This window comes from Sorghum bicolor, chromosome 8 (genome assembly GCF_000003195.3).
Source record: "Sorghum bicolor cultivar BTx623 chromosome 8, Sorghum_bicolor_NCBIv3, whole genome shotgun sequence".
In the NCBI taxonomy this organism is placed as follows: Eukaryota; Viridiplantae; Streptophyta; class Magnoliopsida; order Poales; family Poaceae; genus Sorghum; species Sorghum bicolor.
The window spans coordinates 38,191,747-38,218,291 of record NC_012877.2 but is presented as its reverse complement, the minus strand read 5'-3'; the positions used below and the strand labels follow the sequence as shown (position 1 = coordinate 38,218,291).

Genomic DNA, 26,545 nt, shown 5'->3' with positions numbered 1-26,545 from the left:
ATTATGACATTACTAGAAATAATAATGGCCTTCATTATGGTACTCCCAAATAACCATGAGGCATCCATTTAGTTAAGTTGGGTAGAATTATCTATTACTTCATTGGAGGTAACAAGTGAAATACGTATTTAGTTATTAAGTCAGGAAAAAGTCCTTAACTTTTTCCTATTATATTCGATGTGATAAAAGATTTCGACTATTAAAACTTTGCATATGGGAACGGGGTTGATTTAAAGTCACTCACTTCTTGCATTGCTGCATATTTCATGATCTGACATGTGGTATCTTTCACTGCATGGTAACAGCTGTGCTGGCTGTATTGAAAATCACAAGCTAGCTGTGTTGACCTATACCTTTTGTACATACTGTAATAAACCAAAGCCCACAGAGCACAACACTGCCGATCTTGTAAAATGCGTGTGGTGAACATGGATCATAATTGCCCAGCTATAAGTATGATAACTGAATTCTGATGCGTTAGTACTTTTTGATGATTGTTACTTCACTTGTTTATTCATTAACTACTTCTGTTCAAGTGCAGATAGGCAACTGTGTGGGAGCATCACAGCATCAAGTGTTTTTCAATTTCCTTATATCTGCAGTTATTAGTTGTTCTAATGCTGCTGGGATGACCATATATGCGAGTTATAAGATGTGGCCCTCTGTTGATTTTCAAACCTAGCATCAAACCATCACTCCGTGAGTGATTACTTATAATATATGCTAGTTTATCAGTCAATGCTGGTATAGGAGTATTATTGTGCCAGCAGCTGATGCTTAATGTGGCTAGGAGAATTGCGCTCGTCAAAGCAACACTCTTGACAATCCCAGTCCATCGCGCTATGCCTGTCGCCGTGGGCAATCAACACCATTTAGAAGCTACGCAGGGCGTTCATGTGGGCAGGGGCAGACAATGTGCAGGGCGGGCGATGCAAGGTTGCCTGGCCAAGCGTCTGCAGGCCCAAGTAGCTTGGTGGTCTGGGCGTCACTGACCGCAGGAGGGTGGGAATCGCGCTGCGCGTGCGCTGGGTCTGGCGAGACCGTCTGAACGGTCAACCGCCGACTACCAAAGAGGGCGTCGTGCTAGCGCTGTTCCAGGCGGCAACTGTTTTCCACCTGGAGAACGGCCAATCAACTTTCTTCTGGACAGACCGGTGGCTAAAAAGGTCTAGTATACAAACGTTGGCGCCCAATGTGTTTCAAACTGTTAAGGCAAGAAAGAGGAAGGCAACAGTGGCGGAGGCACTACATGAGTTTGCTTGGGTCCGCCACATCCAGGGAGCAATCACTATGCAGCTACTGGTTGAGTTCGCAGGTCTCTGTGACATGCTAGATCAAGTACAACTTTCCACTGAACTGGATACATTCCTCTGGGGGCTAGGCTTGCTCGGGTCTAGGCTGCTCTGTGGCCTTGAAGCAAATTTGGCTCACTATGTAATCTTGTCTAATTTGTTACCTAAACTTCTGGTTGTGTTCTGCTCTGTAACTCGGTAACCTGTTTGTTACCGGGTATTATCACTCTCTCCACTTAATGAATATCACGCCTTCGCGTGTTCTCAAAAAAAAAAATTGTGCCAGCAGCTTATAGTTATATTGATGAAGGAAACACAGATCTCAACCATGAGTTCACCAAAGGACTTGCATGGAGAGAGGGGATTTCAGAACATTGTGAGATTTTTTGAGTGCCCTTATCCAATTTCTAGAGTTCTGTTGCGATACTCGAACACTGGCAAGTTGCAAGATAATTCAGGGTCAAAGCTTCTTTAGAGGTAATAATGACGTGTACATCAGTAGAGTTAAGTCCATTTTTCAAAGGTGTTAGAAAAGGTGCAAAAAAAAATAGCTCACAATAGTTCATAAGCCGTTGTGAGCTTTAGCAAATAATCACTTAGATTTACATATGACACGATGGTTTGGTTCTATAATGTATATATAGCATGTACACCCAATTTTCAATAGTAGCCACTAGCGCAAACTCATGATGCAGGCGGGGCGGGTTGTGGCCAACCGCAAACCCACAAAGCCCGTCGCAAGCAAATGCCTGCGGGTTTGTGGCTGTCCGCAAACTAAATTACGTGGGTAGCAAAGTTTCGCGGGCTTTGCGGCAGCAAACGTTAGTCCCGCAGAGATCCGCAAGGTGCATAACTACGTCTATAATAGCGCTTTGGTTGCCAGCCACATGGTGGATGAGAAAGCTACACTCCTGACTAGGCGTCTGCATCTTGCAAAAGCAAGCAGCAAGCGCTAGGATGGTAGGATCTGCCATGTTGTTCCCATCCTCTCCTGCCTACTACTCTTCCTCCACTCTAGCCATGTCTCCAACGCCTGCCATGGATGCAAGGCCCGCAATTTTATCTGCGGAATATAGCACAGGCACAAGGAGAAGCACGGGAGGCCGACACCGACAACACCGGGAGTTGCGATAGGGATAAACAAGGATAGGCCTTTCTTGCGGGTTTTGCGGGTTCTTTGCGGGCTACAAACAATATCCAGTGGGCTTTGCAGCTAAACAACGTTTAGGCCGCAAACAACTTGCAGCTGGGGCATGGTCACCGCGAACCATAAATTTTGCGGGGCGGGCTGGTGGGTAGCGTTAACGACCCGCCCCACCTGCATCCTGAGCGCAAACCCTAGCTGATGGATTTTGCAAAGAAAAAGACTTGGGGTTGCAAAGCAACAACAGATCGGGAATAATTGAACACTAAATTATGAGGGGGCAAAAGGAATCGACCAAAAGCGAAAAACGTGAGCAGATCGGACAAAAAGAACTCACCTTGAAAAGGACTGTCACGTGTTGGAGAAAAAGGACCAGCGGGATTTGGAAAGCACTTGGATTGTCGCTGTCGGGCGGAGCTGGTCCTGGCGCTGCAGATGATGGGGATGTGTCTGCCGACCTCGCTGGCCCGGGCGAGCTCGCAGTAGGGCACGACGGCGCAGCCTAGATGGAGGGGCTCCGGTCGCTGCCGCGAGTGGGAAACGCACGGCTAGGAGGGCGCGTGCGCTACCACGCACGCACGGAAACGCAGGGAGGGGCAGCGAGGGCCGAGGGGGCAGGGAGGCAGGCAATGCTGGCGAGATGCAGGGGAGGCGGGCGGTGCACTTCTGGGACGGCTACGCGGCTCAGTTCATTCGCCGCACGGCGTAGAGGGTCGCGCGGCCCGTCGGAAGGGGGGGAACAGATAATGTTCTTTTTTTTCCTAAAAAACGGCAGGGGTGGACGCGCGAGGAAAGATCGAGGTAGGGCGAATGAATTAGCACCTTGGCCATGGAATATATCCAGCCGAGGGTCCTCTGTCTTGAACCACGATTGAGGAAAAAAATCCAATTGAGACGGCACTATTTCCAACCTGCAGTCCTCTATCTTCAACTAAACTGATAGCTCCAATTTGCTGTTGTGGTGGCACTGTGAAGCTTCACCATAAGATCATGAACAAGATAGATGAAACTTCAAGACTCTTTGTCGAATTGGGTAGAGACTGTGAGGGTCTGTCTTCATTGCGGGGATGTAGAAGGCTGGTGTGCTCGATGACAGGGGCGGCCATGCATGTGTTTTTAATTTCGTAAAAAGTCTATATTAGTACTCAACGCATGTGTCTAAACATTGAATGTGACGGGCAGTAAACTTTAACAAGAGCAACCAAATAGGGATGCATGGAATACAAAAATATACTATTTACATGTAGTAGAGAATAATTTACTATACAAATCTTTTGAGCCTAATTACTCCACGATTGGACAATAATTATCAAATAAAACAAAATGCTACAGTGTATTTTCAGTTTTAACACCCCTACATCCATTATTTTGTTGTTAACTATTTTTCTATTTTATATTTTGCGACATTCTTCATCCATTTTACTAATATTTAATCATTTACATTTTTAAAAAGATTAAGTAGGTACATCATTACTCTTTTAATTTACTCACTAATTATATATTTTCATAATTAATGTTTCTGCAACACTTTTTATTCTACCCATTTCTTGATTTGTTTTCTATAAAAGTTCCACAAGCCTAAATACATAAACTCTCTTCGCACTATTTTTTGTAATGTCTTTCACAGGCAATTTCACTTATATTTGTTTATTTATGTTTAAAGAATATGTAAACACGTATTTTAAAAGTATATTTTACTTTTGTAAAATTATTATAGGTACGTTAAGCAACACTTTCTAATCTCATTTTGTTTCTTTGATTTTCTTATAAGTAATTACTTTCAAAAACAAAATGTTAATCGATATTATTTTCTTTAAGCTATGTTGGCATTTCTTTAAGCTAAGCTATGACGACATACACAATTATTAACGTCATGGCAACAGGCGGTCGGACCGGTAAAAGACCGAACCAGAGTCTCTACCAGTCCGGTTCACTTAAAAGATCGTCTGTGCAATTGAACCGGTAAAAACAGGTTAAACCGGCCGGTTTTTTACAGTTCGAACCGCTTTGGTTTGTAAGAGGGCGTGTGGTGCGGCTGTGCTGTGTGGCGTGGTGCTAGGCTGCTAGTTGGTGGACTACTGCCCCTGTCATTGGTCCGCCCGCCTGCAGTGACGGACCTAGAGAAATTTAGAGGGGGGGTGCGATCATAAATAATGCACCTAGCCACCGATCACATGTTTATTTTTCCATGGCGTGGTGTGTTGACCTTACCGGTTCAATGTCCGGTCCGGTCCTAATAACTATGTTCTATACTACTTGATGCTCAACCATATATAGCTTGCGACTAAGTAGTGAATACTAGTATTGCGCGACTTAATTGCTTGTAGCAAATAGACGTATACATAAACCAACAGAGAGTCTGTGAGTCATCCACCCTATCAACAAACCGTCTGCAATCAACGCAGATCCAAGTCTATCCAAACGAAGCCTAAGGGATAAGTTTATGGTAAACATGGCTGAATGCTGCAGCCTGACCAGTGCAACCACCAGCCAAAAAGTCAGCAACAGCAGCAGCCATTCGAATTCAAAAACTAACAGGACTGACACACATTGAAATTCAAATAATACACCAGTTCATTTGCATATATGCCAAACACCATAAACAAAGATTGTCAGCAGTACAACACAAATCACAATACTCCAGTTCTTACATATATCCCATCTGAGCCACAACCTGGCCTGCTAGGAGTTATTGCATTAATGCATCATCGCTCATATGCAATTCACATATAAAGCACTACTCCTAATTGGTGAGGTGGCTCCACAATTCAAAAGTTGTACCCATTATCCGGTACTTAACCAAGAACAACACGAAGGACAATTGGTCAAAATGCACCTACTAACTTGTCCTTCTTCCTGCCATCGGCTGCTACTCATCCGACTGGAAATCTGCATTTTGTCAAGGCCTAATGAGCACCCAAAACAACTAAATCAGTTGACTACATAATGACTAACGGAATTGGTTTCACTTACCTGTCTTCCCAAGCAGACCTAGGCCGTAAGTAATCCAATCCCTCACTTGTTCCATATCATTTGGGTCACTTAATGCCATTGCTGTCACTTTACTTGAAGGGCCAAGGTCTGGTGCTTGCCTACGCCTCCCCACACGATGCTTTCCCTCCAGCCCACGCACGTAGTTGTGCAGTGCAAACAAAACCAGAATTATCTGTGTTTGTTTAGTTCCTGGATAGTGCGGTATGCTTTTGAGCATCCTCCACTTTGATTTTGCGACCCCAAAAGACCTTTCAATAACACTGCGCAACCCCGCATGGTGCCGGTTGAACAACTCCTCCGCGTCTTGCGGACCAAGATTCTTGAAGTCCTTGGCCCGAAACCTCTTCTGCGGATACGGCGGCATGTAGCCCGGCCCAAGTGCATACCCAGAATCCACCAAGTAGTACCGTCCTGCATACACAAAAATTCCCAATCAGTAAGCAAATGCAGAACACAAAACCATTACATTACTACACCCAACGCGACAACTAAGGTAGCCATACCGTCTGGTGGGATGGGGAAAGCGGGATCCTCCTCTACCTTCTTTTTCACGCGCATGTCATGCGCCGAACCCTCTGTCCCCGCGCCAATGTAGGTGAACATCATGTTGAAGTCACAAACAGCAACAACATTTTGGGTAGTCACACCATATCTATTTATGTGGTCCAAACGAACTCCATCATCAACTGACACTAATATGTGAGTTCCATCCATAGCTCCTATGCAGCCATCAAAAAAGGGTGTGTACTCTAACAACTCATGTGGGACTTCACCATAATTGTAGTCCCTTGGCCTAATCACATCATTTGCAAACCCAGTCATGGCATTCAGAACTACCATAAAAATTTTGGAACATGAGCTCAATCCCCTCATGAACCTTTCATTCATTTGCCTCTGACATTGATTCGTCCCACATGCCCAAAGAAATAGGCCTAATGCTTCACGTGAATCAATGTTTCTAGTGGATGATAGACCATACCAAGTCGTTAATAAGCTATGCAACCGTTCAAAGTTCTCAGGCAGCATGCGAAAGTTGTTATAGCACCTATGCTGATTTTGCAACACGTTGTGCACCCATTGTCGACCGGTGATGTCCGGCTGACCCAACTGTCGGCTGACTTGTGGGTGTGCTTGCATCGTGGCCCAGTAACAATATGCTACACCCGTTCCTACTGTCACCATCTCGTTGAAACTATTCTCACTAGAATTATCACTGTCCTCACTTTGGTCCATGACAACACCACCCTACATCAGACAGTACGCATTGAAATATTACATACGGAAACACTGCTACATGAACAAATGAAACAAGGAGAAGCATAGCATGAACAAAATATGAAGACATCAAAAGAAAGTGCAGTGCAAGGCAAATATTACCACAATTAAACATACCACCAATATGCAGTTCTATTATCTAGTGTTGGCACTGAACCTAGAACACAAATTAAAAATGCCACTATACGTACCTTACTAATCGAAGAGATATCCACGATTCACGCAGTCCGTAACAAGTGCACGACCATACACTGTTGTCCACAGCAAGACCCTGCACTCATTGCAATTAAACAGGTCAGCCGCAGATATTGTACCAAAGCACAAGCAAATTACATTAACAAAAACACAAAAACCACAGAAATCAGTTATGAAATTGACCATAACATACAACAGAATTATAGAGCAAAGCAAAACTGCTTTGCACAAGTAGCTCAGTGAAAAAAAATTACAGCCTCAAGTCAGCCCATAGGGCAGTACATGCATGTAGCCGAAAAAACACAAATCAATACAAGATGCAAACAAGCGCAAATGGAAAACGATACAAGACATGGAAATGTCATCCGAGGTGTGCACAACACAAATGGAAAACGATACAAGACATGGAAATGTCATCCGGTGTGCACTGCACTGAATGAGGCACCCGATCACTACTTGGGGTTCCCATTGACATGCCATGCGAGCCACGCATGATGCTCTTGTGCATTCAGCAAATTCTTGAATTCCCTACGGTACACTGAGTTCTTGAACAGCTCCAATGCAACGAAAAACATAGTTGAACATCCTGGCACTCCATCATCTCGTAAAAGCTTCATTGCTTCATCGACCTCAGCTTGTTCTCGGGTCCGTTCTCGATCACGAGAACTGCTCCTAGCAGCAATGCTTTCAGAAATACGGGCCATGTACTCCCCCATGTCACAAGATTTCTTCTTCACCGGGCTAGTTGCACCATGCTCCCTAGAGGGCCTCTTAGACCTAGAATTGTTGGTTGAGAGTCAAGGCGGGAAAACTGGCGGAGGGATTGCATCCCGATGCCCCCCGGCTGACATAAAAATGCCTGTGTTCCTGTTACGGTCACCGTACAATGCTTCAAGTAGAGCCAGGAACTTTGGTGCCTTTCCACGTGTTGGAACTGGTGAGCTTGGATCCTGGAAACAAATCGAACAGTACTGTAAGTACTTCCTGTGTACAAGACATGGGAGTATGGAACCAAACTATGTAGAGCTGAAAATGTGAGCACACATACCTCTCCCTGAGGCTGGGAACCGTACTGTGTGTCCCAATACTCAGGTTCTGCAGCAATGTCACCTGTGCGTGGTTCCCTACCGAGACCAGTGGCTTTCTGGCTTGCTTTCCATTTGACATATGTGCTTTTTAGGGCATAGAGTTTGTTGTTGCATTGCTTCTTATCATAGTGAGGGAAGTAGGTGTAAACGTTGGACCACCCAGTATTAGTCAGCCCAAGATAACTGAAGTTCAATTTGTCCTTCTCTTGAAGGCACAATGTCAGCAAGAGCCTTGTCTCCTCATCATTCCACTGTGCGCGTGACATCTGTCGGAACATGCAAGTGCTAATATAGATTGGGGCTATGCAAAATGAGGGCACTGAACCAAGCATACATGTGAACAAAGTAAAAGGCATTGTGTAGTGAGCAAGAGAGTATATACTTGCCTTCCTTGCGCGTTTGATGAGCCGGGGACGCAGCTTGTATCGTGCAGCTTCCGGCGGTGAGCTGGAAGCTGTCGACGAAGGTGCCAGTCTAGGGAATTCGGTAGGAGAGCTGCAATACAAAAAACAATGAATTAGGTTTGTTTTGTCCATTGCAGTTTAGAATGCAGTGCCGTGCTAAATTCATAATGGCATCCATCTTTTAGGGTGGATAGAGGAGTTCATGAAGGACTACAAATGATTTGCAAATAAAATGGGCTTCACTGAGCTTAGCCTTTGTGCTGCCTCGCCTCGGAGTGTGAGCAGACTGCTCGTCATCGAAATGTGACAACTTACAACGAAATCATGAACAATGATGGGGATTGAAGATACAAGAGTGCAGGCCTTTTGTGCTTCGCAAACCCTAACCGTTACCTGAAACAAGCACACTAGGAACAGCCATGGGCTCCACACCATGCCCTAAACGCTACACCGAGGCACAGAGCGCAAATCCTCCCACTCCCCAAAATAGGAACTCTAACCATGGATTTGTCCAGTTTAAGTAACCAAAACCCTAGAAACAGAATGGTACATGGAAAGGGGATGAGGAAATAAACGAATCGGGGGCGTACTGGAGAAGTTGAAGGAGCGCCGGAGAAGTTGGAGGAGCTCGTGCTCCGACCACCGCGGAGTCTCCGAGGCGACGACGCATACGGGCGCCGGGGATGGGTGAGTGCTAGGGGGTTGACGGAGAGGCGACCGTTGATAGCGTACGGGTTTGGTTCGGCAGCGAGGGGGGAGGGGGGCACGGTCATCTCAAAAATAAAAATAGCTCACAATAGTTCATTAAGCCATTGTAGCTTCAACAAATAAGCACTTAGATTTACATATGCACATGGTTCGATTTGTATATAGGTAGCATCTACACCCATTTTAACTACTTGAGTCTGCCACTAGCATCAGATCGGGACTAGTTAATTAAGCTCTAAATTAGGACCGGGCCAGAGGAATCGACCAGAAACAAAGATCATGCGCACATCGGACAAAAAGTAATCACCTCGAGAAGGACCTTGGAAGGGGACCAGCGGGATTTGGAAGGCACTTGGCTTTATTGTCGCTGTCGGGCGGAGCTGGTCCAGGCGCTGCAGATGATGGAGGACGAGAGCCGATACCTCGCTGGCCCGGGCGAGCTCGCAGTAGGGCACGCCGCTGCGCCTGGATGGAGTGGCAAGTCGCGCACGCGAGTGGGCGGCCAGAGGGCGTGCGAGCTGGCACGCACTCAAGCAGCCACGGGGGGAAGAAGCGAGAGGGCAGGGGGGAAGAAGCCGCACGGCTCGCGGCCCGTCGGTGGGAGGGTGGGACGATTAATGTTATTTTTTAAAAAAATCGCAAATAATGGAGGTGAAAATTCCAGGACGGGGTGCTCTGGACGCACGAGGCAGGGCGAGTGAATTTCCAGCTCGGACACGAAATATATCCAGCCGAGGGTCAGTCAACGGATTTGACGTCCCAGGGCAGGCGTGCGCAGGTCTGCTGCAGCGGCACGCGATTGCATCCAAAGACGTGCTGCTGATGGACGGCCGGCCCTGCTACACATGTGCGCGCGCGCGGCGCTGCCAACAACGTTTTGGATTCTTGTTCCGGTGCAAGCATACATGCGTGGTCTCGTTTATTGCGTTAGTACAAGCTTAAGCTGCTTCTAAATTCTAATCCACAGAGAGATGTTGTCTGGTTTTTGTTTGCTTCAATCCAAAGTCATAGTTATTTCGTTGTCTCAGTACTTGCCTGTTTAAGTGTGACAGTAGAGGTGCATCAACTATTCCTTTGTCTTTATTGTGTTGTGGCAAAGAAGGTCATGATGACAGGTGTGAATAATGGTGGTAGGTGGCGGATGAAGCGTTTGTGATCCAAGGGCCCAAGCTGGGCCCCACCATGCTCAGCTAGGCTGCCTTGCTACCGCCTTGGGCTCTTCTAGGATGGAAAAAATGCTTTGGATAGGGCTGCAGATGAGTGTAAGTACACAGCGAGCCGACCGTCATGGACGTCCGTCCGAGCACGTTTGGTTCCCGAGCAGGTTGGGCCCCCCGCCATTCCCTTCCAAGCTAGCCACCCCGTGTGGTGGGTGTGTTCCTTTTGCACGGGTAGGAGACTGCGCAAGACGATTCCTGGAAGGCGACAAGCGAGCGAGTGTGCAGTGCTGACTTTTGTATTTTTCTCCGCGAGTTTCTTCCCCATTCGGCCAATTGGGAGCGCACGCGACTACGCGACCGCGATCCCATTCCGTCCAGGCGGCCGGATTGGCGGAAGTGGACACACGCGGTGAGGGTGACACATCACGCGGGACGGGGGGGCCGTGGATTTTCCCGGTTCGGCCGCCGCGGACTCGGGGATTTCGCGCTGGGGGGACGACGGCGGGCGAGACAGCGAGCGAGTAGGTGCGGTTAATAAAGACGGGACGGGACGACGTGGGAGGGGGAGACTAGCCTAGCCTAGCCTAGCCTAGCGCACGCTGCACGCCACCACGCCGGCCACGGACCGGGACTCGGTGCGGCCGCAGGCTGCCTGCTGCGGACACCACCTGCACCAGTCCGCCTTTGGTTCCCGAGCCGTCTCAGCACGGTGTGCTGAGCCACATGTGACCTTCCGCTGTGCTGTGCTCTTCAGCTCCATGTGACCTTCCGCTGTGCTGTGCTGTGACCTTCAGCTCGGTTAGCAGTGCTCCCTCGTTCCCCTCTGACTGACTGATTTGAGAGCTCGAGCACCATCTGACGAGACGAACCGTGTTGGTGTTAGCATTCAGCTTGGTGAGCTTGCTGCAACCTCGTCCACTTGGACAAGCAAACCGAGCTTGGTGAGCCTTTTAGTTCCAAAAAATTTTACAAAATTTTTCAGATTTCTCGTCACATCAAATTTTAAGACGCACACATGTAGTATTAAATGTAGACAAAAATAAAAACTAATTGCATAGTTTGGTCGGAATTGATGAGACGAATCTTTTGAGCCTAGTTAGTCCATGATTGGACAATATTTGTCACAAACAAACGAAAGTGCTACAGTACCTATTTTGCAAAAAAAAATTTGGAACTAAACATAGCCTGGATTCATTACGTGATTGATAGGTTGTCTTCGTATTCCTATACGGATGAAATACTTACTATTTATTTCCTTTCCAAAAAAAATATTTGGCTTATGTGCTTGCGTCAAATGGGATGCTTAGATGTGAACCAACAAGATCTAAAGCATTTGCACTTAGTCTATATATAAATTAGGTTTCAAGGCTTTTGAATCGGTAATTATTGATGCTAAATTACTAATTAAATATGATAAAAAACAATCAAAAAAGGCCAAAATTATCCATGACGTTTTCATTTTTCATTTACCGCTACCATATCCGTTTAGGTTTGAAAACCAGAAAATAATCAAAAATAGGAAATTATTATTTTCATTTTCATCGCTGGTTCGAACTACAAAATGAACTAATTCTTCCGCGGATTAGCCAATTTTTACATGATCGCTGAAACAAACGAACTTTTTTCAGTGTTTGTCCTGAACATAAAATGACCCATTTTTGTGACCTACTCTACCGTAATTTCAATAAAAGAACCATGTGTGCTTCAGTGGAGAAAAGCTTCCATAGGCTCAAAAGAATCAGGTATGAGTGCCCCTTGCAAAATCCTTTTGATCAGGCCTGTTTAGGCCATGTTTTCCATTTTTTAGATTTGATCGCAGTAGCATTTTCGCTTGTATTTGATAATTATTGTCCAATTATAAATTAAATAGACTCAAAAAAATTGTCAGGTAAATTACAAATATACTGTACAATTAGTTTTTGTTTTCGTCTAAATTTAATGCCCCATGTATGTGTCTAAATATTCGATGTGACGGAGAATTTTGAAAAGTTTTTGTCTCTTGGATGAAACTTTTTCGGGTGTTATATCGGATGTTTGTAGTATTCCGTCTAAACAATTAGGAAGTGAAATTTTTTGGGTGTTACATCGGATGTTTGTAGGATGTTGAAAGGGGTATTCGGATTCTAATAAAAAACTAATTGTATAACTCGACGGAAACTACGAGACGAATTTATTAAGCCTAATTAATTTATCATTAGCATATGTTAATATAGCACTTAAGGCTAATCATGAACTAAGTAAGTTTAAAAATTCGTGTCATAATTTCTAAATAAATTATATAATTAGATTACTTTTCATCTATATTTAATATTTTATACGTGTATCTAAATATTTGACGGGACGTTTGAAAATTTTTTGGATGGATAACTGCACAAGGCCTGAGCCTTTACTGAGGGCATGTTAAGATCCAATTTTTTTAAATTTAGAATTTTAGCAGTTTCATTTGTATTTGATTATGGAACTCACGGCGAGCGGATGGAGTCGGGTGTCCGGAGTCGGGTGGCTTCAGCCTCCCACAGCAACGCTCCCCGAGACAAGAGCGGCCAGCCGAGAGCTCGGATCTCAACCGCCCGTCGCCATGGACCATTACTCTACTCTCGCAGAGAGTCACCCGTCGCAGAAAATTCAATCATGAGCAGTCCCCCACCTCGGCTGGAGTAGCCAGCTAGCGTGGTCTCCGTCCGTCGCCGGACCGGACGGACCAGGCGGCGTAGTACGTTCGTCCTCGCCTACGGTTACGTGCGCCTCCTCGTCGGTACGGGCACCGGTCGGTCGCTGACTGTGCCTCTCGCAGATGCCGTGAAGTAAGCGAACGCCCCTCACACCTGCGTTGAGAGCCACGAAATTCGGCGGCCTCGCTTGCTCGCACGCCAAGAAGATTCAGAGCGACTTAGGCCTTGTTTAGTTCGCAAAAATTTTCAAGATTCTCCGTCACATCGAATCTTTGGTCGCATGCATGGAGCTTTAAATATAGACGAAAATAAAAACTAATTGCACAGTTTACCTGTAATTTGTGAGATGAATCTTTTGAGCCTAGTTACTCTATGATTGGACAATGTTTGTCAAATAAAAACAAAAGTGCTACAGTAGTCAAAAACCCAAAATTTTGCCAACTAAACAAGGCCTTAAACAAGACCCTGACGCATCGTGCCAAAAAAATGCAGGGAAATTTACGCGGAGTTCACTTACAGGTTACCTAACCTAATACGTGATAGAGCACACTGCACACAGGACTGACATGTTTTCGTTTCCTGACAACCCTCAACTGCTGTTATGGGTACGGTGGTGCATGGGCTGGTCCTCCGGCGAGCCGTCCCTGCTCTTCTTGAGCAATCCCATGTCATCCTTGGCCTTGACGGCGGCGCACCCATCCTGCTGCATCCTCTGGGGATAGTTTCAGCCGAGAGAGCTCAACAAGTACACTGTAACCACCCTGCATAATAATAATAACTGAATCATGCAACCACACTGAACCGATCACTCCAACAATCATAAGAAAAATGAAATGAAGCCGCAGAATACTGTAGTATGAGTATTTCTTTCCGGCGATTCCTGGCCCAGTTCCCAAAAAATTTGCAAAAACTTTCCAGATTTTCCGTCACATCGAATCTTTAGACGTATGCATGGAGTATTAAATATAAATGAAAATAAAAACTAATTGCACAGTTTGGTCGAAATTGATGAGACGAATCTTTTGAGCCTAGTTAGTCCATAATTGGACAATATTTGTCAAATACAAACGAAAGTGCTACTATTTCTATTTTGTAAAAAAAATTGGAAGTAAACAAGGCAAGTCGACGATAGGTCAGTTTAGCGTCGGCGCGCGCCGTGGCGAACAATCGTAATCAACCAGGATCGAGTCAATCAATAGTCAATACAATCTAGCGGATCAGATATTGGAGCCGTACCCAGCTAGCGTCGTCGTACCCTTGAAGCAACGGGAACCTATGCTTCTGCTCCCACCAGCCCTCCGAGATTACCTCTCGGCAGGCCACCTGTTCAACAAAGATGCCGTCGTCGTCGGCAGCGAGCTCCACCTCCACCCGGTGATTCTGTTGCCCGGGATGGGCTGCAGCGACCTGGAGGCACGGCTCACCGAGGCGTACCGACCGTCAGAGCCACGCTGCGGCGCAATGAAGGCGTCGAGACGCGAGTGCCCAACTTCGGCTCCACAACAGCCTTCAGCCAAAAGATCCCTCTCGAGCCTGATCACGTTTCTGTCCGTGGGAGCATCTTTACACGCAGTAAATAAAGCTTCCTTCTTCTTTTTTTTTCTGAATATAAAAAATATGTTATTTACGGTCTTTGTTACGAAGTGGGTAAAGAGAGTTGTGGCAGCTATAGAAGAAACATATGTTGGTTGACATCTTCAAATTAGACCTAAACGAATACACTATCAAGGAATGGTCGCCAGACACAGACTAATCCTATAGGACACAACAAAAGCATCAATATTAAAGATAAGTCAACGTAACAAAGTACCCTAAAGACAAATTGCTATGATAATCATAATAAGGCAGCAATGAGTAGCTTCAATTTTTGTATCCCTTCGATGATGAATTAACAACAGGTTGTAAGTGATTAGCAATTTGCAAAATCAGGTGTTTCCCATGATTGACAAAGCAAAGATGGAACTTGAAGCTTCGTTATTTAAAGCATTCGGCATTGCAGGTTGGGCCATCTGTAAAGACCGGACGTACGATTACGTTCGAGCTAGCTAGTAAACTTGTTTGATCTGCCAACAAACCTAAACTGCTTTAACATGGTTCACGGGTGTTTTGCAATCAGTGTAACAACTATTAGGCTTTGTTTAGTTCCCAAAAATTTTTGCAAAATTTTTCAGATTTTCCGTCACATCGAATCTTTAAACAAATGCATGAAGTATTAAATATAGACGAAAATAAAAACTAATTGCACAGTATTTATCAAATACAAAGAAAAGTGCTACAGTATCTTTTGCCTAATTAGTCCATGATTAGATAATATTTATCAAATACAAAGAAAATGCTACAGTATCAATTTTAAAAAAAAATTTGGAACTAAAAGAAGGCCTAAAAGATAATAGGTAGGCAGCGGTAGGTTCAATGGAGCGGATGCACAGATAGACATGGATAAAAAGTTTCCTCGATGCCGACCCCATTGATGTGCCCATTTGTTTGGTCACTGTTCAGAAAAACGCAGGTCCCAGCGAGCCCTTCAATCAGCTGGCTGCCGCTGGCGTCTGGCCTGGCCGGCCTGTCGCGTGGGCTACTGTCCTTTGCGTGACCGTGATCGTGGTTGTTGAAAAGTTTTTGGTAGGGTGAGTGAATTTCCAGCTCGGACACGAAATATATCCAGGCCGAGGGTCCTCTGTCATAAGGTAGTCAAGTGTCTACACTCTATATAGCTCCTTTCGTCCCACAAATAATTATATTTTTTTGACTTCTATGATTCATATTTGACTATTCGTCTTATTTAAAAAAATTAATAAATATTATTTATTTTTTTCATGATTTATTTTATTGCTAGATATATTTTTGTAATGATTTATTTATTTTATTATTTGCACAAAAAAGTTAAACAAGACGAATGATCAAACATAAATTGTAGCAGTCAAAGAAATGCAATTATTTGTAAGAGCTAGGTGCAATCCTCTCTCGATGGAGTTGAGCAGGTGAATTCAATCGACCACCAAACCTCTCTCTGATCGGCTGCAGGATACCTAGCTCCGCGGTACTACTGCGCAATAGCGGGGTTGCTGCGCAACAGTAGTGTGTGGTTGCTTCGTCCGGTCTTCGAGGTAGAGCCGTGCACGGAGTCCGCTACACGCTATCATGCTTTCTTCATGGCAGAGGCGGGAAAGTGCAGTACTTGGGGCCTTTTTTTTTTTCCTTTTTTGTCACCACAGACACATTGCCATTTTTGTTTTTTCAAAACTCCTAACGCTGCGTCCACACCTGGGGAGGCTCGAGCGCCCGCGAGGCTAGCTCTTTGGGCGGCGGCCGGCCGTGGGCGCGCACTTGGCTCTGAGGTAGGAGCTAGCGGGCGGCGCGGGGGCAGGCGCGCACGGCAGTGGACGGCGTGCGAGGCGCGGCCGGGCGCGCGCGCGAAATGCAGCCTTGCGTGCGGCTGCGCGCGGGGGGCAGGCAGGCACGCGATTGAGGTACGTGCGGTGGCGAGCGCGTGCGACGCAGGCTCCGGCAGCATATGAGGCGGGGGCATATGCATATGCATGCTAGCTAATTGACTTAATTAGTTGATTGCCCAGCGACCATTCCAACTAGTTATGCTCTGCTTTACATCCAATCCTCCATCCACCGACGATATCTCCCTGCGGCGTGCTCAGCAGCTGATCAGCTCGGTCAGCAGGTTTTGAACTACTAAAATTTAGTTACCTAAAATTTAACAAGGAAACCATGCAAACAGAGCCTTAATAGCGCATTGTATAATTTAATTGGGCTTTACTGACGGTAATATGCTGTTTATTTATTTCGATCGGATGATCACGATCAAATATTACCTCCCTAGGAGGTAATATATGAAGCATTTATTTAATTAATTTTTAATTTTGGAAAATATGACAAATCTGGAAAAGCTTTAAGATCGTTTTAGATCTAATTGATGCATTCATGATCCATTGAATGTGGTAAATCTTCTTATTTTTTCAACCTTATATATAGCATAATTTAATTAACATAAACTACATAACTTTTATTCAAGTAACTCGCGTATACGTGTATGCATGTGCTCAAAGTGACGTGAAAAACGATGTGTACATGTATGTGCCCAACGTATATTTCTTTTCCTTTTTTCTTTTCTTAGATCAATTAATTGATTTTAAAAATCTAAAAACTAATGACTCGGATTTATTTGAAATACTACCTCCTTAGAGGTAAAAAGGGTGTATCTTAGCATTGCCCAATTCAATTTGTTCTGTGTGAGTGCGCTTAATTATAATTCTATCTCGATCTCTGCAGGAGGGCGAGCTCGCTTACTTCTTGATCTTTGTAGTACATGCTTCGCCAGCCATCCTCCGGCAGTGCTTCGCCTCCCAGCAGGGCCAGTGGGTGAGCTCTCAGCAAAACTTGTGCAACTTTGCATTCTGAAATCAGATCTGACCAAATAATTATGTTGTGTTGATTGACTTAATATTCTTTTATTTTCATTTTTTTAGACTATGGCTGATCGAAACCGTTGGATGTATCTTGGGAATCGTACTAGTTTTGAGTACGTGAATGGTCTTCAATCTTTTCTGAAAGTTGCAAGTAGAGATATGTCGAATGGACATAAGTGAGCAGTGTGGTGTCCATGCAATGATTGTCAGAATGAAAAGCAATTCTCGTATTTGCCAGAAATCCATGCTCATCTACTAATTCGAGGATTTATGGATGACTATATATGTTGGAACAAACATGGAGAAGAAGGTACCAATGACCGAGACCAAGCGCAGGCTGCTGGTCAACAGGATGGTGAGGATAGCCTCCATGAATTCAATGATACATGTGGCGAGGAAGCACCCTTTGGCAATCAAGAACTTCGTGATGATGATGTAGCAGATATAGCTGCGAGCTTTGATGAAGTCCATCTTGCCGAGAATCTAGAGGAGATGGTGCGTGATGCAGGCTTTGCTAGTTACGCTTGTCCAGATTTGAAGAAGCTGGAACAACTGTTAAAGGATATGAAGACCCCACTCTATCCGAATTGCAGGAGGTATACAAGGTTGTCTGGTTCGCTAAAGCTTCTCCAATTGAAGGCATCAAATCATTTGACTGACAGGGGCTTCAAAGAAATGCTAGAAGTGCTTGCAGATATGTTTCCTGAGGAGAATGAGATACCCAAGACTACATATGAGGCCAAAAAGATTATCTGTCCAATGGGATTGAAGTTTGAGAAAATTGATGCTTGCAAGAATAATTGCATCTTGTTCACTGGTGACAATAAAAATGCCACGGAATGCCCCAAGTGTCAAACCTCTCGTTACAAACAAGGAACTGGTGAGGTTGTTGGCAGCATGATGCGTCGTAAAGTACCTATGAAGGTCGTATGGTACTTCCCTATAATCCCTCGCCTAAAACGGTTGTTTGCAACCTCTAAGGACGCACAACTGTTGACTTGGCACTCAGATGGCCGGAAGGTTGATGGTTATATACGACACCCAGCAGATGGTATTCAGTGGCGGTACATTGACAACAAATATAAATCTTTTGCTAAAGAACCAAGGAATCTTCGGTTTGCACTAAGCACAGATGGTATGAACCCATTTGGTAAAATGAGTAGCTCACATAGCGTCTGGCCTGTGCTGTTAAGTATCTACAACCTTCCACCCTGGTTGTGTAACAAGCAGAAGTACATGATGATGTCAATTTTGATCTCTGGTCCGCATCAACCAGGTCTTAGCATCGACGTGTTTCTAAGGTTGCTTATTGATGATTTCCAAGAACTCTGGAAAGAAAAGGGTATTAAGGTGTATGATGGTTTTAGGAAAGAGTCTTTCGACTTACGTGCCATGTTGTTCACCACCATCACTGATATTCCAGGACATCGTAGTGTTTCTGGGCAGAGCAAAGGAGAAAAAGACTGCTTTCAGTGCTTAGATGACACCGAGACTGTTTGGCTGAATAATTCAAAGAAAAGAGTTTATGTAAGGCACCGGCGTTTCCTTCGTATGTCTCATCCATACCGGGAAATGAAACATCAGTTTGATGGGACGAGGGAGACCGGATCTGCTCCAAGGCATTTCAATGGTGAACATGTTTATGAGCAGGTGCTAAAGGATATCACACCTACAGTTAACCCTAAGAGCACTGTCCTTGGAAAGCGAAAGCGCAATGAAAAAACAAGTAGTGTCGATAAAAAGAGGTGGAAGAAAATGTCAATCCTATGGGAGCTACCTTACTGGAAAGACCTTGGGGTCCGCCACAGCATCGACCTCATGCACGTGAAAAAGAATGTCTGTGGGAGTTTACTTGGGACACTCATGAATGATAAACTTAAAACCAAGGACCATGCAAAAGCAAGAGCTGACCTAGAGGAGTTGGATATAAGGCCCGAGCTCCAACCTAACGGTGCTAGTGCCCAGCCACGTTTATGTGCCGTAAACCTAACTCGATCAGAGAAGCAAGAATTGTGTGACTTCTTTCGTAGTGTCAAAGTTCCCTCTGGATACGCAGCTGACATCCGAAAACTTGTACATCCAAAAGAAAACAAAATGCTCCCCATGAAAGCTCATGATTGTGATGTTATGCTCACAACAATGCTTGCTGTTGGTATTCGGAACATATTGCCAGAAAAAACCCGAAAGGCAATCATGAGTCTCTGTTTCTTCTTTAATGCAATCTCTCAGAAGGTCCTTGATGAAGAGTCACTATATGATCTTGAAGAAAACATATATGAGACAATGTGTCTCCTTGAGGCTTACTTCCCGCCGTCTTTCTTTGACATATCGGTCCATCTCATTATACATTTGGTTAAGGAAATCAGGTATCTTGGACCGATGTTCCTCCACCACATGTATCCATATGAGAGATTTATGAGTACTTTGAATAAGTATGCTAAGAGTCGAGTTCACCCTGAGGGAAGCATGGCGCAGTGCTATTCTACTGAAGAGGTGGTCGACTGGTGCCTCAGTTACATTGACCCCACAAATCCAATCGGCATCTCCAAGTCTCGCCATGAGGGAAGGCTAGCGGGGAAAGGGTTTCTTGGGGAGAAGCAAATTATTCCGGATGCAGATGACTTTGAAAGAGCCAAGTTTCTAGTGTTACAACACACAAAAGGAGTGGAACCTTACATCACAGAGCATAAGGAGGAATTGAGGCAACTTTATCCACACAGGGGCGAGTTTTGGGTAGCGAGGACACATATGAATGAGTTCAATAATTGGTTTAGAGATAAATTTTCCAGTTCAAGCTCTTGCACAGACAATAAGCTACGACAGGTGGCAGCCGGCCCGTTCTTCACAGTCACAACTTATCAGGGCTATGACATAAATGGCTACACGTTTTACACCATTGATCAAGACAAGAAAAGTGTGTACCAGAACTCTGCTGTTCGTGTAGATGCATTTAACAGCAACATGCAGAAGACAATATACTACGGCCAGATTGAAGAGATATGGGAACTCTCGTATTCAGGCTTCAAGATGCCCCTTTTTCGGTGTAGATGGGTTAAGGGAGGACATGTCAAGAAAGACCCATATGGCTACACCACAGTTGACCTTGAACAGATTGGGTACAAGGAAGAGCCGTTTGTAGTCGCAAGTCTGGTTTCCCAAGTCTTCTATGTGCGTGACACTAGAAACATGAAACAACTAGTGGTTCTCCCTGGGAAAAAGAGGGTTGTGGGAGTTGAAAATCCAGTGGAAGAGGAAGAGTTCAAGCAATCCAATGAAGTCCCTCCTTTTGATACTTCCATCCTCCCTGTGCTTTTGGCGAGCGAGCTAACGCCATACCTAAGAGCTGGTCGTAGAGAGAGTGCTCCCGTGGAAAAAACACGCCGAAAACAGCAAGCACGTAGAAAATGATGCTCATGTGAGTTTTTGAGCAAATGCCCCTATGATTTTTTAGAACAATTAAGCCTCGCGGTGATTTAGCAAGCTGCTTATAACTTGATGTTTATTTATTATGCAGGTATATATGTAGGAGCTCCTCAACTGCTTAAGTTGCTGCTGCTGCACTTCGAACACATGGAATCTGATTTACTTGGTAGAGATATATAGGCGCTAGCAGATGGAAATGTTTAACTCTACCAGAAGTTGGTTGCTTTCTGGTGTAAAATTCTAGAACTGATCAGTATAACTTATTATATGCAATATATATATTGGTGTTGCAGTTGGCACAATGTACTTTATTCTTTAATTTTGGCCTCTGATTCTTCTTATTAGTAACTATATGCAACACAACAATCAAGAGTGGCAGACACAACTCTAATGAGGTCCATAGGCAATTCAGAGATTTGTGTCATCCAGATGCTGCATAGATGATGAATCGGAATTTCCACAGATTTGTCTTTGGTTAATGAGAGGAGCTTTTTTCTCTGATTTTACAATTGGTGGCATTGTGGGTTTTGTTGAATAGATGACAATGCATATAAAGAGCTAATGATGTTTCATGAGATTTTCACTTAAATATCAATGTGAATTTTCACTTAAATATCAATGTGAAAAGTGCACTTGAAATATGTGACCATCAATTTTTACTTCAGATGCGAACATCATGCTTCATTTCGAGAGAACTTTGGTTTTGATGTTAATTTCATTTGAACTTCTCTTGAGTTATAGGATGACATACTATTAAGTGGGGTTGAAAATGATATTACTTAGTTGTTTCTTTAAGTGCTCAATAGATCTTTTATTAACTCTATAAACACCTCTATCAAAATTTCCCTTGGTCAAGACAGAGAACCCTTCCTCAGAAATATTACTCATCCGACCTACAAATTCATCATTCAATATTTTCTCGTTCCAAGACAGAGAACCCTTCCTTGGAATTATTACTTGACCGTGTTGGAAATTCCTCCGTCCAAAAACCTGTAAAATTTCCCTCGGCCAAGACAGAGAGCCCTTCCTCAGAAATATTACTCACCCGACCTGAAAATTCATCCTTCAATATTTCTCGTTCCAAGACAGAGAGCCCTTCCTCAGAAATATTACTCACCCGACCTGGAAATTCATCCTTCAATATTTTCTCGTGGGATTATTACTTCACCGAGTTTAAATTGCTCCGCCCACGAATAATTCATCCTTCTATATTTTCTCGTTCCAAGACAGAGAACCCCTCGGAATTATTAGTACTTCCCAGAGCTAGAAATTCCTCCGTCCACATCACAGCCATTTCATTCAAACGGAGTTCATTGCACAATTGATTGATTTCAATGAACAAAACACATTTCCATTACAATACCTACTAATACTTCAGCATCATGCTGATGACACCAACAACAACAAACACAGTAACAATCACACAACAGACAACTCCAATTTGGCCTAGGCCTACAAGCTTATTCAGCTTTGCATCTAAACCAGCAATCCCACTCTTCAGTGCCTCCACATCATGTTCTTCTCCCTGCAACCCTCCAAGCTCATCATTATTCATAACTTGTTGTCCATGGCCTCCTTCTTTGGCAATCAGTCCCCTTGCAACCAGCAATTGCTCATACTTGTCTTGAAACAAGTACCAAGGGCACGTTCCTGGCACCTGCACTTGCAAATTACTGACCAATTATCAGGCACAGTCCCGGACCAAAGGCAAGAAAATACAAACCCTATAGCAAAAAATGGCACTGAGGACTTACATCTCTTTCATGAAACCGGCATTTGAAGAAAATAGACCCAGGAACCTTGGATCTGGGACCACAAACGAGCTCCAAGACCTCCGCACCACACTTGGGGCACGGCACAAGCGGAAGCCCAGTCTTCTCCCCGCGGTCCGATGCCAGGCGCTGGTAAGCAGAGCTCACAGCGCTGCTATGGTCGGACGACGCTCGCATGACGTACGATTTGGGGGAGGGTGGATGGGCTCAGGGCAGCGGCAATGGTGGAAGGTGATGGCGGCGTCGACAGCCGGCAGAGGTGACGGCGGCGTGGGAACGGCTCCTGTTCGGGCCCGGGGAGAGACGAAATGAGAAGGATCGGAGAGGATGAGGTCACGCTCCCTGTTTTGTCCGGTTCAGACGTGAAACAGTGAGGGCAGGATGGTCTTTTGGCGTCCCTTCTTCGAGGCGCCTTTCTACACAGCGATCTAGACATCCACTTCATTTTTTCCACATCTCGCCAGCATTGCCCTGCCTGCCTGCGCCCTCGCTGCCCCTCCTCGGCAGCGACCCGAGCGTCTCCGATCCAGGCTGTGTCGTGCCGGTTTGCGAGCTCACCCGGGCCAGCGAGGTCGGCTCTCCTCGTCCCCATCATCTGCAGCCCCCGGACCAGGTGCTCCGCCCGACAGCGACAAAGCCAAGTGGCCCTCTGGTCCCCTTTCTCAAGCACGTGAAGGTCCTTCTCAAGGTGATATCTTTTTGTCCGATCTGCGCACGTTCATCGCTTTTGGTCGATTCCTTTGGCCCCCTCCTAATTTAGTGCTTAATTAGTCTCGATCTGCTGCTACTTTGCAACCCTAGTCTTTTTCTTTGCAAAATCCATCAGTTGGGTTTGTGCCAGTGGCGGACACTAGTATATACTAGAAACCATGCGCGGCTTTGCCGCACTCCTGCCTGTGTTGGCCAGTGCCCAGTCCGTGATGCATGCGGGAGTATGTGGAGACCATTACTGTGCTCCTTTGCTGCTTGGATAATATATAAGAATATCCATCATTATAATGATTTTGAATGAGAAAAATATTGTGATGCAAAATATTAATAATTGAAAATATCAAATAATTACCTATGGCATTACGATGAATCGATGATAAGAATATGCAATTTGCAACTTTCTAAATGTGTAGCAAGTACAGATCTTACTTTAAGTTTGTAAACATATAAACAATTCAACTCAGTCCCTATCCTTGTTAGAGCACTGAGCCAGATATACTTTGAGTCCTTTGATGTCGCTAGTAGATCAATCTGTGACATATAGTATCAACAAGTAACTAAATGTAAAAAGATGTGCAAGCTGATAATGTTGGCAGCTGAATATTCACTTACGTAGTTAGTAATTGCAAGATCGACTACTAACAAGCTGAGAAAAGTTATAAATAATTGAATTTACATGGACATTTTACTAGCATCGTTTGATCTGTTAACCATGCTTCAGATATAAATCTTGGTGAAGTTTAATAGGGGTCACTCCTGATAGATCTCTTATATATAGCTAAATTTGTCTTTCTTCAACTAATCATGCCCCACCTGCAGGATATTGTAAAGCAAAGGATGATAAGAAGGGATTTATGTAAGTAGACATCAAATTTGAATATGTTCAATAGCTAAATTTATAATATAGATCAAGTTGGCTGAGTGTATGAAGATAGCGAGAAGTGTACAATGAAATGTCATGATGTTTAGGACATTTAACTGATGAAATTAAGTATAATAAGAAGTATCAGTGTGAGAAAAGTAAAAGTTAAACATGTTTGAGCAGGGCTGAGAATGAAGTGGCAACTATATCCAAACTGTATGTGGGAAAAAGTAAACACCATAGACATGGAACAAGGTACAGGCATATGGATGAGCTAACACTTGATTACTCCAGTGGACTTATTACTGAGTTGTACCTATGCTTGGATTTATTTTTCCCCATAATTTTGTCTAAATAACAATACACCATACCATCGTGGACACATGCATTGACAGATAAATTTATGAATACAGTTGCCCAAATTGCAGGAAATAGGATATTTGGCATTCAAGTTGTTCTATGCTTTAAATACTAAATCTGTGTATAAAAATGATAATAATCTTGAATACAGTCTTTTGCAGGCCCTGTTAGTTTTTTTTTACCTCAATCCTATATTTGTTTAGCAGCCCTACTCGATGAGTATACTTGTTTGCCACTAAATGACACTAAAGGAATGATCATCCACAAATTTCATTCTGTTGTTTAATTCATGTATATTTCCTTTGACAGTTTAGGAAACATCTGAGTTAATTAAAGCCTAGAACTAAACACATCAAAACGAAAATTCAATCGGGAGCTGAGTAGCAGACACATTTGCTTGTCAAAGTAGCATAACACATGGATATGTAAGTGTAGAGCATAGAATAAAAAAGAGAGAAATCAGAATGGGAGAAATATGTGTTTAATACCTGAAGTTGTTTGGGGTTCTTGTTGTTGTTGGTTCTCACCTTGGCAAGTGATGCGCCCTTGCTGGCTGCACTGTGCGCATGGAGATGACTGGAGAGTGGCAGCACCTCTATGTCGCATTGAAAAGCTAGTTCCCATTTCTGCTGCGGCATTTTGTCAAATAGCTTTTGAGCATAGGTAGGGGACTCGATAATGATCCCCTGCTGCTGCGCCGCCGGTCCACGACGCTTCGGCGAGGCCCCTGGCGTGCTGCCCCAGTTTTGATCTCTCTCTCTCTCTCTCTCCCTCGTGGTCCAGGCCCCCGGCCATGGCGGGTCGGAGCTGCTCCCTGGCGTGGCGGCGAGATGGCCCTAGCCCCAGCGCTACTCCTCCCTGGTGCGGGCGTGGCCAGCTCTCCGGTGTGGGATGCGGCCAGCGGCGCCTGCCGCTTGCGATGCGCAGGCAGAGGGGAGGGAACGGGCAGAGAACTGTGGTCCACGAAGGTTCACGATGATGGATCGGTCGAGACCCGAACTGACCCGTATCGGACGGACCAGATCGCTTGACCGCTCGATCCAACGGGTGTCGGGTTAGCGGGCGACGTGGCCCTATCCATTAGCCCGCTTTTGGTGCAAGAATCATATTTAGAGATAACGTTGGGTGCTACATATATTTGCACGAACATGCGGCCGGCATTGAAGTAGAGTCGCCGCGGCGGGCCAAGCTCCTGCTCCGGCCACGCCACGCGCTCAGGGCACTGGTGGTAGTAGCCGATCAAATTGTGCAGGGAGTTAAGCATTTATGTGTTCAAGTTTATACCTAGTTGTGCCCATATAAAGAAGGCTAGTCCATATGCTTGGGTTTTTGAACATGAAAATCCTGGTTAGGTTGCTGCAGGTATATAAAGCAAAAGGTCATTAGCAGCAGCAATAGGGGATATGTGTGAAATGCTGAACAAATAGTAGTCATTATGTAAAGGTGCCACCGATTTCTGTAAAGCTAACACATAGGAAACTACGTACTACTCAGATCTTCTGTAAAACTAATACCTTGTATAAACCACTCAGATTTTCTATTACGATGGGATGACAGGTATCAATTAACACTGTTTAGCATACAGTTACTGGATGAGTGAATTCAGGGAATTATATTCTTATATACATTTGGTTATTTAAAGCAATACTGGCTTGATGGAAGCACTACCAAAAACATAATAAGCAATTATAAGAAACAAACCAAAGTGTCTCATGAACTCAAGCACAAAAGGAAGATGAATAAAGCAGTGAATGAATTAATGCTGAATAGGCTGGATATTACACTGGTTGAGATGCTGCAATAGATGCTTCTCCATGTGAGTACAGATATAGGGCTGTCATGCTAGTAGGGACAATTAAAGTCAGCCAAGTAGCACACTGTCAATAAAACAACAAAAAACATTGCATGTGTGTCAAATACAAATAATATTAAAGGACTTACAAAAAGTAACTTCAGATTGAAAAGAGATGAAGGCAGCATAAAGAATATTAATAAAAGGAAGAAACAACAAACATGATATGTGTCTAGAAATCCTGATATCTTATAAGAGAACCAGATTGAAAA

General features: G+C 44.5%; 1 pseudogene; it reads left to right on the top strand.

Annotated features, from left to right (window-relative positions):
- Positions 277-1,767, top strand: LOC110437566 (annotated as a pseudogene).